The 15415-nt window shown below is 45.4% G+C and overlaps 1 protein-coding gene and 1 long non-coding RNA gene across 13 annotated transcripts in view; one reads left to right on the top strand and one right to left on the bottom strand.

The window, feature by feature from the left end:
• The window catches only part of LOC138744586 (L-fucose kinase), a 443124-nt gene that overhangs the window by 20444 nt on the left and 407265 nt on the right, over positions 1 to 15415 (bottom strand). The gene's annotated exons all lie outside the window — the stretch shown is intronic.
• The window catches only part of LOC138744588 (uncharacterized), a 30413-nt gene continuing 23462 nt past the window's right edge, over positions 8465 to 15415 (top strand). For both annotated transcript variants that reach the window (XR_011345634.1, XR_011345635.1), the window contains exons 1-2: positions 8465 to 10496; positions 10768 to 10852. This is a non-coding gene — a long non-coding RNA (uncharacterized lncRNA). The remainder of the gene's footprint in view (positions 10497 to 10767; positions 10853 to 15415) is intronic.

Here is a 15415-nt window from a genome sequence, read left to right as displayed (position 1 = left end):
CACAGATTTACTTAAAAAGTAGTTTTTAATTATAATTGAACAAGAAAACAGAATTAAACTTTAACTTATTACTTAAACTATTTACTTAACCTAACTACTTAATCCCCCCCCCCCTCTAATATTAAGCGCAGTGTGTGTAATGTATATTTAAGATTAGAAAAGTTATTTGGATCACAGTTCAATCTCACTGGTTGCAGGCAATTCTTGTACTGTGCACAGAAGTTAGCATTAACAAAGTTCACCAGTCTTTGGTGCTTAACAGGCAAATGGTTACCACTCAGGAGGGTTCTTGCTGGTTTTCAGAGAGAGAATCCTTTTCCAGGACATCCACAACTGATTCCTTCTCAATCAGTCTTGCCGACAAAACTTACCCCTTCAGGGTTCTCCAGATGCTCCTCTTTCTTTCAGGTCACCTTTCACACTGACAGTCTTCTCCTTCAACCAGGCACCCTTTCAAAGTTTGTCCTTCTTGATCTGATTTCCGTCTCCTCTCTCTCTGTTTTACACCCTTCCTCTCTGAGAGCAAAAATCCTCCTCTGCCTGCAAAGATCACATACCCTCCCAGGCAAGCTGTTGTCAATACTTTGTTGCCTCCTGCAAAAAGCATTCTGCAAAGTCTTGCAAATATTCTGTGTTTTAAAATGTGTGTGTGCAAGCTGCTCTAACAATTCCTCCCAAACCACCTCTAAATACTCTGTCACACAATACACTCAAATCTTTCCAAAGTTGTTCCACTTTCACACAGGACAAGACCGAATGTAAAAATGTCACTATTTCCTTGTTACATCGAAAACACTTGATGAAGAAAATTATATGGAACTATTTGACATCTAGCATTGACTATATTTGTAACACCCTCTTGACACAATTTTGACCATATTTTCTCTTGGATTTGCATATTTAAATCGTTCTCCCATCATAATTTTGATATATATATATATATATATATAAATCTTTTTTTTAGTTTCTTGTAATTTTGTATACATATTAGTAATAAATTTCTTAACCATAAATGTATTTGTAATTATACATTCAAATTGACTTTGTTTTGGGAGATTCAAATCTGTTCCTAATTTCTTTTTTAAACATGATTTTAGTTAATAATATGCAAAAATTGTATTTGTATATTATATTTTTCTTTTAATCGCTTAAAATTTAAAAGCAAGATCCTAAAACAAAATCTTTTATCCTCTGTATACCTTTTCTTTACCAATTATGAAATAAAAAATTATTTAAAGTGAAAGGAATAAGTTGATTTTGTTTTAAGAACATTTTAGGTCATTAATAATTTTTAATCCCTCTCTCCGTATGAATCCCATTCCATATTTTCAATATATGTTTGAAAATTAGTACTTCCATTTTTCCTTTAAACAAAGTTTGTTCTGGAATAGTTTCTCCAATTTCATTAATTTCAATCTGAACCCAGCTGTTTTCTTACCCATTTTGATAACAGGAGGACAAAAATCTTAATTGAGCTGCTTTATAATAATTTTTTTAAATTCTGTAATCTTTTAATTTTTCAAGACCAATTCTTGGCATTTTATTTTTCCAAATAAAATCTCACATAATTTTAATCAAACTCCAAAAAAACTTTTCTGGCACATGAATGAGTAATGATTGAAATAAATATTGTATTCTTGGTAAAATATTCATCTTAATACAATTCACCCATCCCATTAACGATATAGATAGATCTTTACATTCTCAGATCTTCTTCTATATGTTTTAATAATGGTGAGTAATTTATCTTAAAAAAATTATTTATATTTCTATCAATTTTTATTCCTAAATATTTAATTGCTACTTTTTGCCACTTGAATTTTGTCAATCTTACATTGTGAATAATCCATATCAACCATAGGCATCACCTCACTTTTATCAACATTAACTTTATCCCGATACTAATCCATATTCTATTAATCTCATATTCAATTTATTCAATGATATTTCTGGTCTTGTTAAATATACTATGACATCGTTCACAAACAAACTAATTTTGTGCTCTTTATTGCCTATCTCAAATCCCTTAATTTCTTTATCACTTCTAATTATTTCCACCAATTGCTCTATTGCTAATGCAAATAAGAAAAGGGTGACAATGGACAACCTCGTCTAGATGACCTTAAAGGTTTTAATATTTATCTATTTGTAAGTATTTGGAACCCCAAATGTATTAAGTACTTTAAACAAAAAAAATCCCACTCCAATTTATCAAATGTTTTCTCTGCATCTAATGCAACTGCTACTGCTGGAATCCTATTTTGTGCTACATTTATCAAACTTAAAAATTTAACTATATTATCTGCCATTCTTCTATTTTTAATAAAACCAGTTTGATCCATATTTATTAATTTTGGTAAAAATTTAGCTAACCAATTAGCTAATAATGATATAATTTTATAATCCATATTCAGTAGTGTTATAGGACTATATGAAGAAGGTTGTAGACAATCTTTCCCTTTCTTCAGAATTAGTTATTAATGCTCTTTTGAAAGACTCTGGTAGGCCATGTACCTCTTTCATTTGGTCTAATTCCCTTATTAATTCAGGTACTAATAATTCCTTAAATTCTTTATAAAATTCTGGTGGGAAACCATCTTCACCTGGTGCTTTATTATTCTATAATGACATTAGGTCTCATAAACTTCTATTTCAGAAAAAGTAGTAGATAATTCTAATTTTCATCTTCATCCAACACAGGCAATTTAACGTCGCAAATATTCTTCTATTTTATTATCATCCTTCAGAGATTCTGATTGAAAAATTTTGGCATAAAATTCCTTTAAATTATCATTTATTTCCTGTGTTTTATTAATAACTTGGCCAGTATTTTTCTTAGTAGCAATTATTGTTCTACAAACTTGCTGTTTTTAATTGCCATGCTGGTACGTGATGAACTCTTTCACTCAATTCATCATATTTTTGTTGTGATCTCATTATATATGTCTCCATTCTGTAAGTTTGTGTTGCATTAAATCTTAATTTTTTTTGATTCTAACAATATTCTTTCCTCCTCATTTTTTTTTGCACTTGTATTTCCTTCTCTGGTTTCTTTATTTCTTTTTTTAAATGATCCACCTCTTTCATATATTCCTTCTTTACTTTTGAAGTATAACTTATTATTTGACCTCTTAGATAAGCTTTCATAGAACCCCATATTCTCTCTCTTTGGCTTGGCTTCGCGGACGAAGATTTATGGAGAGGATAAAAAGTCCACGTCAGCTGCAGGCTCGTTTGTGGCTGGCAAGTCCGATGCGGGACAGGCAGACACGATTGCAGCGGTTGCAGGGGAAAATTGGTTGGTTGGGGTTGGGTGTTGGGTTTTTCCTCCTTTGCCTTTTGTCAGTGAGGTGGGCTCTGCGGTCTTCTTCAAAGGAGGTTGCTGCCCGCCAAACTGTGAGGCGCCAAGATGCACGGTTTGAGGCGTTGTCAGCCCACTGGTGGTGGTCAATGTGGCAGGCACCAAGAGATTTCTTTAGGCAGTCCTTGTACCTTTTCTTTGGTGCACCTCTGTCACGGTGGCCAGTGGAGAGCTCGCCATGTAACACGATCTTGGGAAGGCGATGGTCCTCCATTCTGGAGACGTGACCCATCCAGCGCAGCTGGATCTTCAGCAGCGTGGACTCGATGCTGTCGACCTCTGCCATCTCGAGTACTTCGACGTTAGGGATGTAAGCGCTCCAATGGATGTTGAGGATGGAGCGGAGACAACGCTGGTGGAAGCGTTCTAGGAGCGGTAGGTGGTGCCGGTAGAGGACCCATGATTCGGAGCCGAACAGGAGTGTGGGTATGACAACGGCTCTGTATACGCTTATCTTTGTGAGGTTTTTCAGTTGGTTGTTTTTCCAGACTCTTTTGTGTAGTCTTCCAAAGGCGCTATTTGCCTTGGCGAGTCTGTTGTCTATCTCATTGTCGATCCTTGCATCTGATGAAATGGTGCAGCCGAGATAGGTAAACTGGTTGACCGTTTTGAGTTTTGTGTGCCCGATGGAGATGTGGGGGGGCTGGTAATCATGGTGGGGAGCTGGCTGATGGAGGACCTCAGTTTTCTTCAGGCTGACTTCCAGGCCAAACATTTTGGCAGTTTCCGCAAAGCAGGACGTCAAGCGCTGAAGAGCTGGCTCTGAATGGGCAACTAAAGCGGCATCGTCTGCAAAGAGTAGTTCACGGACAAGTTTCTCTTGTGTCTTGGTGTGAGCTTGCAGGCGCCTCAGATTGAAGAGACTGTCATCTGTGCGGTACCGGATGTAAACAGCGTCTTCATTGTTGGGGTCTTTCATGGCTTGGTTCAGCATCATGCTGAAGAAGATTGAAAAGAGGGTTGGTGCGAGAACACAGCCTTGCTTCACGCCATTGTTAATGGAGAAGGGTTCAGAGAGCTCATTGCTGTATCTGACCCGACCTTGTTGGTTTTCGTGCAGTTGGATAATCATGTTGAGGAACTTTGGGGGACATCCGATGCGCTCTAGTATTTGCCAAAGCCCTTTCCTGCTCACGGTGTCGAAGGCTTTGGTGAGGTCAACAAAGGTGATGTAGAGTCCTTTGTTTTGTTCTCTGCACTTTTCTTGGAGCTGTCTGAGGGCAAAGACCATGTCAGTAGTTCCTCTGTTTGCGCGAAAGCCGCACTGTGATTCTGGGAGAATATTCTTGGCGACACTAGGTATTATTCTATTTAGTAGAATCCTAGCGAAGATTTTGCCTGCAATGGAGAGCAACGTGATTCCCTTGTAGTTTGAGCAGTCTGATTTCTCGCCTTTGTTTTTGTACAGGGTGATGATGGTGGCATCACGAAGATCCTGAGGCAGTTTACCTTGGTCCCAACAAAGCTTGAAAAACTCATGCAGTTTGGCATGCAGAGTTTTGCCGCCAGCCTTCCAGACTTCTGGGGGGATTCCATCCATACCTGCTGCTTTGCCACTTTTCAGTTGTTCGATTGCCTTTTATGTCTCATCCAGGGTGGGAACCTCATCCAGCTCTAGCCTTAGGGGCTGTTGAGGGAGCTGGAGCAGGGCGGAATCTTGGACTGAGCGGTTGGCACTGAAAAGAGATTGGAAGTGTTCTGACCATCGGTTGAGGATGGAGATCTTGTCGCTGAGGAGGACTTTGCCGTCTGAGCTGCGCAGCGGGCTTTGGACTTGGGGTGAGGGGCCATACACAGCCTTTAGAGCCTCGTAGAAACCCCTGAAGTCGCCAGTGAACTTACATATTACGGAATCATTGTTAGTTTCAAGAAAAAAATTATCTGTTGTCTCATAAAGTCGCAAAATTCTTTTGTCTTCAGCAATGTTGTATTTAATCTCCACCTATAACTTTTGGTTCTTCTTATAATAAAATTAAAGGTGACTGATTCGATAGAACTCATGCTTGACATTCAACCTTTTGCACTGTAGATTGAAGTTGTGAAGAAATTAAAAACATATCTATTTGTGAATATGTTTTATATCAAAAAGAATAATCTCTTTCACTAACCCCATAGTGGGGCAAAGGTGCCTTCAGCATCTTTTAAACTGAGGGGGGGACAGCCCCAGTAAATCATCAACTCAGCGATTTAAGGGGATCCCAGCCCCACAATGACATGGTACGTTGCGCGTCACACAAACTAGTCTCCACCAGCTGTCAGTCTCCCTCCCACCATCAATTGCACTCTCACCCAACCCATGGCAGCTGACCCCTCTGCCCCTGCGGCAGGAACCCCTCTCCTCTCTCCCTTGCGGCAGCGACCCCTCTGTCCCCCCCACATGACATTGACCTCTTTCCCCCCATGGCAGTGACCTCTCACCAACCCCTCTTCTCCACCCTGGACCCTGGCAGTGACCCCTTTCTCTCCCTGATCATCGCAGACACTTCAGCAGGGATTTCCCTGTGATGTCCACACATAAGGGCTGATGTCACAGGAGTAACCGGGTCAGCCATCTTGCTGCTCAAGCCGCCGGTCAATGTGTCCTGGGTAAGTTTAACTGGTACCGCCAAGGTAGGGCAGGGACCCGATTGACTTTGGACGACACTGACCAGGTCCGACCCTTTCAAGCTGCCTTGTGAGTGGGGCGAGGTTTGAAAGCACCTAATGAGGCAAAGGTGTTTGCAGACTCATTTCCTGAGAAAGAGAGACAAGCAGTGGGTGATGTTTGAAATGAGCTGATAATACAGAGAGGGAAAAAGGAAATACTAAAATGTTTTTTTTTTGTGAGAGATTATTGGGGAAGAAAGTTTTAACCTGAAGGATCTATAAGTAAAAATTTGTAAATGGTAAAGATTATATCGATCTCTTTCTTTGGCTTGGCTTCGTGGACGAAGATTTATGGAGGGGGTAAAATGTCCACGTCAGCTGCAGGCTCGTTGGTGGCTGACAAGTCCGATGCGGGACAGGCAGACACGGTTGCAGCGGTTGCAGGGGAAAATTGGTTGGTTGGGGTTGGGTGTTGGGTTTTTCCTTATTTGCCTTTTGTCAGTGAGGTGGGCTCTGCGGTCTTCTTCAAAGGAGGTTGCTGCCCGCCAAACTGTGAGGCGCCAAGATGCACGGTTTGAGGCGGTATCAGCCCACTGGCAGTGGTCAATGTGGCAGGCACCAAGAGATTTCTTTAGGCAGTCCTTGTACCTTTTCTTTGGTGTACCTCTGTCATGGTGGCCAGTGGAGAGCTCGCCATATAACACGATCTTGGGAAGGCGATGGTCCTCCATTCTGGAGACGTGACCCACCCAGCGCAGCTGGATCTTCAGCAGCGTGGACTCGATGCTGTCGACCTCTGCCATCTCGAGTACTTCGACGTTAGGGATGAAAGCGCTCCAATGAATGTTGAGGATGGAGCGGAGACAACGCTGGTGGAAGCGTTCTAGGAGGCCGTAGGTGATGCCGGTAGAGGACCCATGATTCGGAACCGAACAGGAGTGTGGGTATGACAATGGCTCTGTATACGCTTATCTTTGTGAGGTTTTTCAGTTGGTTGTTTTTGCAGACTCTTTTATGTAGTCTTCCAAAGGCGGTATTTGCCTTGGCGAGTCTGTTGTCTATCTCGTTGTCGATCCTTGCATCTGATGAAATGGTGCAGCCGAGATAGGTAAACTGGTTGACCGTTTTGAGTTTTGTGTGCCCGATGGAGATGTGGTAGTCATGGTGGGGAGCTGGCTGATGGAGGACCTCAGTTTTCTTCAGGCTGACTTCCAGGCCAAACATTTTGGCAGTTTCCGCAAAACAGGACGTCAAGCGCTGAAGAGCTGGCTCTGAATGGGCAACTAAAGCGGCATTGTCTGCAAAGAGTAGTTCACGGACAAGTTTCTCTTGTGTCTTGGTGTGAGCTTGCAGGCGCCTCAGATTGAAGAGACTGCCATCCGTGCGGTACCGGATGTAAATAGAATAATACCTAGTGTCACCGAGAATATTCTCCCAGAATCACAGTGCGGCTTTCGTGCAAACAGAGGAACTACTGACATGGTCTTTGCCCTCAGACAGCTCCAAGAAAAGTGCAGAGAACAAGGTTTAGTACAGTAATTCAAGAGAGTTAGTTGGGAGTAAAGGACTAACTTCTATGGAATCATGAGAGCTGGTGTGGTTTCGACCGCAACTCGTATTGATCAGGGTTTTAAAAATGTAATTTTAGTAATGTACGCCTTGGTGAGGGGGGGGGGGTATCTTTTTCTGGTTTCTTTTCTTTTATCAATACACCTAAATATATCAAGAATATTAATAAATATATTATTAGTGTTATAAAAATGAGAGGGATGGATAGTTAGTAGATTTAGTAAAGAGATCTGATGGCTGGAAAACTGAATTTTATTAGTTTTAGACATTGACTTTTTACAAGAAACACATTTGACAGAAAATTAAGAAGAGATTGGGTAGGAACTGTATTGGCATCTTCATTTAATTCAAAAGCTAGAGTTGCAGCAATATTGATAAATAAAAATTTACCAGTGAAAATACTGGACACAACTGGAGATACAGGAGGAAGATAATGTTATTTTAATTGTCAGATTTATTCAGAACAATAGACATTAATGAGTGTATACACACCTAACGTAGATGATGGTAAATTTGTACAAGATAGTTTTACGCAATTATCAAATGCTAAGGGAAAAATCATATTATGGAGAGATCTTAATTTTATTTTGGATCTTAAACTGGATAGGCCAGGTGATAAAAAATAAAGTAGTGGCGGGCTGAGTGGCTGGCACAGAATGGTACGGGCTCGTCTTCTTTGCCCAGGAAAAGCTTGAGTTTGCATATCCACATGGGTTGATGGAGTGTGTTGCTTCCCTGCTGGCACGTTGCCAGAGAGACAATGCTCTGCAGCACATTAACTTCACTCCCCTTTAAGTGGCCTCCTGACTTCACTCCCCTTTATGAAGCCCCCTGACATCACTCCCCTTTATAAGGCGCTGACATCACACCCCTTTATGAGGTCCCCTGACATTATTCCCCTTTATGAGGTGCGTGGTTGTTTAAAATAAAAACCAGTTGGTAGTTGACTCTTCTCTGGTAGCTGTGTTTCTTGAGCTCTGCAGTTAGTCCCACTAAATGAATGACCCTGATGGGTGCTCAATGTCTTTCGAGTCCCAACAGTGAAACATAGTGAGAAAGCCTGCAGAATGGATGCCACTACTGCGCTGCACGTGGTGGCTGTGAAACTGCCCACCTTCTGGTTCCAGCAGGAAGTGGCTCAGTCAACTCATTAGATGAAGATTCTGCTGCCAAAGTAGACGATTTTATCAACAACCCACCCGAGAAGGATCAATACAGAGCTTTTAAGGCAGACCTCCTCATGTCCCCTCGATTATTTGGGGGACAGAGGCCATCAGAACTGATGAATGAAATGCTTGCGTTAGCAGACAGCCACTTTACCTGTTTAATATTCAAGGCAGCCTTCTTGGAACTGCTCCCTCACGACATCGCCCTGCTGCTCTCTTCTGCTGACTTCTCCAAACCAAGGGAAGTGGCGAAGAAGGCAGACAGTCTTCACAGGAGACTGCAGCCTCCTGTGGCAAAGTTTCAACAGGTCACCTTGGACAGTCAAGTCAATGCAACCGCCAGTTCTATGGCACTTCATAAGCTACCAAGAAAGAAAAAGCCATTGGAGATCAGCGAGTGGTGTTTCTACCACAGAAAGTGTGCCACCGTGAAGTTACATGGTTAACTCCCAAGGAAATGATAATGCTGACCACCACTGATGGCCTCAGCAATTGACGACCAGACAAGCCTGTTATATGCCACTGGATGCAAACTGCTATTCGACACTGGAGCTCAGCTCAGTATCTTCCTGCCATCTTCTTACAAGTTGGAATCTCGAGTGCCTCAAGCTGACTCATGGGCCGCTAATGGCACTTCGATTAGCAGTTGATACAACTGGTATTAGGTGACACACCTTACCGCTGGACTTTCATGGTAGCAGGCATAGGACAGTCCATTTTTTGGAGCGGACTTCCTGAGGGCACATGACTTGTTGGTAGACGTGAGAGGGGTGAGAGGGCACTGTTTGGTCTATGCCACCACATTCCACACATGCCCACTTCCTTCAGGCCATCGGCTGGCAACACTGCTGTGTGTCCAAACACACGCCGCCGATGATTTTGCAAACTTAATAGCAGAGTTTCCTGAACTACTTACACCAGATTCCATTTAGTCTATCCACATCATGGAGTTCAGCACTACTTAACCACCACCCTACATTGAGGCATGCAGACTTCCCCCTGACCGGCTACTACAGGCCAAAAAAGAGTTCAAAACCACGGGGGAACTAGGCATCATCCGAAGGTCCGATAGTCCTTGGGCATCGCCTCCATATGGTGCCCAAAGTATCCGGTGACCTAAGACCTTGTGGAGATTACCGACGCCTCAACGGCGCAACTGTGCCGGATGGGTGTCCAATACCACACATTCAAGATTTCGCCACTGACCTCCATGGCATATGTATCATCTCGAAGATAGACTTAGTAAAAGGTTATCACCAAATCCCTGTTCACCCAGAGGACATCCCTAAAACGGCCATTATTACTCCATTTAGTCTATTTGAGTTTCTGAGGATGCCTTTAGGCCTTAAGGAAGCGGCTCAGACATTCCAAGATTTAATGGACGCTGTAATGAAAGCCTTGCCTTTCCTTTTCATCTACCTCAATGACATCTTAATGGCCAGTGAGTCAACACAGGAGCACAGACAACACCTACGACAATTGTTCCAGAGACTTCGGGATTTCGGCCTTTCTATCAACCTTGAGAAGTGTGCATTTGGCAAACACACAATTGACTATTTGGGACACAGGATTTCGAATTCAGGCTCAACCCCGTTTCCAGACAAAGTTTAAGCCTTTCGAGCCTTCCTAAAGCCCACTGCAGTTAAAGGGTTACAATAATTCCTGGGAATGGTTAACTCTTATAACAGATTCATCCCAGCAGCTGCCAGGATCATGAGGCCCTGCTCCACATCCTCACCGACAAACCTAAAAAACTGCTCTGGACTACAAAGGCCACAGAAGTATTTGACAACGCAAAAGAGGCGCTTTCAAAGGTAGCCATGTTGGTCCACCCCCATTCGCACGCCCCGCATATGCTCACGTCAGACATCGCCGTGGGGACGGTCCTAGAACAGAAAATCAGCAGTCACTGGCAACCCCCGCCATTTTTCTGCTGCCACCTATACCCGCCTAAATTAAAGTACAGCGTTTTCAACTGGGAGTTGTTAGCGTTTTATCTGGCCAGCAAACATTTCAGATATTTTCGCGAGGCATTTTACTGCATATACTAACCATAAGCCTCTAACATTTGCACCTGGGTCCCAGTACAGCAATGTCCAAGGTCTCCCCAGATCCAGGCTTATCTCCACGGGCTCCTACCTTCAGGACAGCTCCAGGATCCTTCTTCAAGGTAGGCCTCCCTTCCTTATCTGTCTCTTGTGCTGTTACAACTGTTTTTTTCCTTTCTTTGGTGATACCTTGTATTATTTATCTGATCTTCCAACAACTTTTCCTTCTGTTTCTTTTAACTTCTTCAACTCTTTTTAAAAAAAAACCTTTTCAGAGAGAGAAGGGCTTCACAGTCTAACGGTGCCCTCATCATGTGGCACGGCCCCCCCACCTCCCCGGTACATTTTTGGACAGTGGGAAGAAGCAGGAGCACCCAAAAAAAACCCACTTACAAAGTCCTTACAGACACCGCAGGATTTGAACCTTGGTTCTGGCCACTGTAACAGTGTCGCATTAATCGATACGTTAACTGTGCTGCCCGGTTTCAGTGGCCTCTGTTAATGACACCTTGTCAGTGAGAATTGGATCCTCACAGTATCGCTTTTTCAAGAAAAGTATCCCAGTTGAACACGGGTGCAGGAGACCATTCAACCACTTGAGCTTTTGCTCCTATTCCATAAGATCACAGTCGATCTGAACCCAAATCTTGAACATTTCAGGAACCAAGCAATATTTGTGGGAGTGAATTCCGAATACTCATTAATCTTTTTTCTTGGTTTCTGCTCCAAATCAGCATGGCTTTGATGTTGGATTGAGCATGTGTCCTCCCAATGAAATAATGTTAGCAACCTCAGTGATTGGGTCATAGTGGACTTGCATGGCAGAAGGAATGTTAATGGGATGGCAGGCATGTTTACTGAAGTAAAATTTCAGACAAAATTACCACAGGAGGAGGCAGGGAGACCTTTCACCCTCTACGGATGTTCTGTAATTCGATTAAATCAACTGCTTAGTTTTTGCCTTTGATATCCTGACCCATCAAATCCCCCATATAACACAGAAGTCTGACTCCAAAAGCACGTAAATTCTGCTCCTAAGGGTGTCAGACTTCCAAGGTAGCAAAAGTGTTCAAGTGGGCCATTTTGCCTTTTGAATCTGTACTGTCTTTATGAGAGTGTAATCTAGTTACTCCTAACTCCCCATTCTCTTTCCTTTCAAACACATTTAAAGATGCCTCCTCACTCCAGAATACCCCAGACCCTGACTTTCTCCAGCTGCCTCTGTACCCTAGCACATCCCTGACCCTGACATTTTCCAACTACCTCCTAACTACAGCACATCCCAGAGCTTGACCTTCTCTAGATGCCTCCTCACTGCAGCACATCCCAGACCCAGACCTTCTCCAGCTGCCTCCTCACTCCAGCACATCCCAGACTCTGACCTTCACTAGCTGCCTCCTCACTACAGCACATGCCAGACCAAGACCTTCTCCAACTGCCTCCTCACGGCAGCACATCTCAGACTCTGACCTTCTCTAGCCGCCTCCTCATCCAGCACATCCCAGAACCTGACCTTCTATAGATGCCTCCTCACTCCAGTACATCCCAGACTCTGACCTCCTCCAGTTGCCTCCTCACCCATCACATCCAAGACCCTTACCATCTCCATCTGCCTTCTCATCCAGCACATCCCAGTCCCTGACCTTCTCCAGCTGCCTCCCCATCCAGAAAATCCCAGACCAAGACCTTCTCTAGATGCCTCCTCACACCAGCGCATCCCAGACCTGGACCTCCTCCAGCTGCCTCCAAATCCATCATAACCCAGACCCTTACCATCTCCATCTACCTCCTCATCCAGCACATCCAAGACTCTGACCTTCTCCAGCTGCCTTCATCCAGGAGATCCCAGACCCTGATCTTCCACAGATGCCTCCTAATTCGAGCACATACCAGACGTTGACCTTCTCCAGCTACCCCCTCCCTTGACCACATCCCAGATTCTGACCTTCTCCAGCAGCCACTTCATCCAGCACATCCTAGACCTTGACCTTCTCCATCTGCCTCCTCATCCAGCACATCCAAGACCTTGACCTTCTCCATCTGCCTCCTCATCCAGCACATCCCAGACCCTGACCTTCTGCATCTGCCTCCTCATCCAGCACATCCCAGACACTGACCTTCTCCATCTGCCACCTCACTCCAGAAAATCCCAGATTATGACCTTCTCTAGATGCCTCCTCACACCAGCGCATCCCAGACCTGGACCTCCTCCAGCTGCCTCCTCACTCCAGCACATCCCAGACCCTGACCTTCTCCATCTGCCACCTCATTCAGCACATCCCAGACCATGACCTTCTCTAGATGCCTCCACACTCCAGCGCATACCAGACCCGGACCTTCTCCACCGGCCTCTTCACTCCAGCACATCCCAGACACTGAACTCTCCAGTTGCCTCCTAACTCAAGCACATCCCAGACCATGACCTTCGCTATCTGCCTACACATCCAGCACATCCCAGATCCTGACCTTCTCCATGTGCCTCCACATCCAGCACATCCAAGACCCTGACCTTCTCCATCTTCCAATTCACTCCTGAAAATCCCAGACCATGACCTTCTCTAGAGGCCTCCTCACTCCAGCGCATCCCTGACCCGGATCTTATCCACCTGCCAATTCACTCCAGCACATCCTAGACACTGACTTCCTACAGCTGCTTCCCCACTCCAGTGCATCCCAGACCTGGACCTCCTCCAGCTGCCTCCTCACTCCAGCACATCCCAGACCCGGACCTTCTCCAGCGGCCTCCTCACTTCAGCACATCCCAGACACTGACCTTCTCCATCCGCCACCTCACTCCAGAAAATCCCAGACCAAGACCTTCTCTAGATGCCTCCTCACACTAGCGCATCCCAGACCTGGACCTCCTCCAGCTGCGTCCAAATCCATCATAACCCAGACCCTTAACATCTCCATCTACCTCCTCATCCAGCACATCCAAGATTCTGACCTTCTCCATCTGCCTCCTCATCCAGCACATCCCAGACTCTGACCTTCTCCAGCTGCCTCTTCATCCAGGAGATCCCAGACGCTGATCTTCCAAGATGCCTCCTAATTCGAGCACATCCCAGACCCTGACCTTCTGCATCTGCCTCTTAATCCAGCACATCCCAGACCCTAACCTTCGTCAGCTGCCTCCTCAATCCAGCACATACCAGACGTTGACCTTCTCCAGCTACCCCCTCACTTGACCACATCCCAGACTCTGACCTTCTCCAGCAGCCACTTCATCCAGCACATCCTGGACCTTGACCTTCTCCATCTGCCTCCTCATCAAGCACATCCAAGACCCTGAATTTCTCCATCTGCCTCCTCATCCAGCACATCCCAGACCCTGACATTCTCCAGCTGCCTCCTCATCCAGCACATCCCAGACTCTAACCTTCTCCAGCTGCCTCTTCATCCAGGAGATCCCAGAGCCTGACCTTCCACAGATGCCTCCTAATTCAAGCACATCCCAGACCCTGACCTTCTGCATCTGCCTCCTCATCCAGCACATCCCAGACACTGACCTTCTCCATCTGCCACCTCACTCCAGAAAATCCCAGATCATGACCTTCTCTAGATGCCTCCTCACTCCAGCACATCCCAGACCCAGACCTTCTCCTGCGGCCTCCTCACTTCAGCACATCCCAGACACTGAACTTCTCCATCTGCCACCTCACTCCAGAAAATCCCAGACCAAGACCTTCTTTAGATACCTCCTCACACCAGCGCATACCAGACCCGGACCTTCTCCACCTGCCTCTTCACTCCAGCACATCCCAGACACTGAACTCTCCAGTTGCCTCCTAACTCAAGCACATCCCAGACCATGACCTTCGCCATCTGCCTACACATCCAGCACATCCCAGATCCTGACCTTCTCCATGTGCCTCCACATCCAGCACATCCAAGACCCTGACCTTCTCCATCTTCCAATTCACTCCTGAAAATCCCAGACCATGACCTTTTCTAGAGGACTCCTCACTCCAGCGCATCCCTGACCCGGATCTTATCCACCTGCCAATTCACTCCAACACATCCTAGACACTGACTTCCTCCAGCTGCCTCCCCACTCCAGCGCATCCAAGACCTGAACCTTCTCCAGCTGCCTCCTCAGCCAGCACATCCCAGTCCTTGACCTTCTCCAGCTCTCTCCTCACTCCAGCACATCCCAGATGCTGACCTTCTCCAGCTGCCTCCGTTACCTAGCTCATCCCAGACCATGACCATTTCCAGCTGCCTCCATACCCTAGCACATCCCAGACCCTGACTTTCTCCAGCTGCCTCCTCATCCAGCACATCTCAGACCCTGACCTCCTCTAGATGCCTCCTCGTCCAGCACATCCCAGACTCTGACCTTCTCCATCTGCCTCTTCATCCAGCACATCCCAGACCCTGACATTCTGCATCTGCCTCCTCATCCAGCACATCCCAGACACTGACCTTTCCAGCTGCCTCGATACCCTAGCACATCCCAGACCATGACCATTTCCAGCTGCCTCCATACCCTAGCACATCCCAGACCCTGACCATCTCCTGCTGCCTCCGTACCCTAGGACATCCCAGACCCTGACCTTCTCCAACTGCCTACTCACTCCAGCACATCCCAGACCCTGACATTCTGCATCTGCCTCCTCATCCAGCACATCCCAGACACTGACCTTTTCTAGAGGCCTCCTCACTCCAGCGCATCCCAGACCCGG

Source organism: Narcine bancroftii, chromosome 10 (assembly GCF_036971445.1).
Source record: "Narcine bancroftii isolate sNarBan1 chromosome 10, sNarBan1.hap1, whole genome shotgun sequence".
Classification (NCBI taxonomy): Eukaryota; Metazoa; Chordata; class Chondrichthyes; order Torpediniformes; family Narcinidae; genus Narcine; species Narcine bancroftii.
Note: the sequence above shows the minus strand (reverse complement) of the source record. Positions and strands in the feature narration are given on the sequence as shown.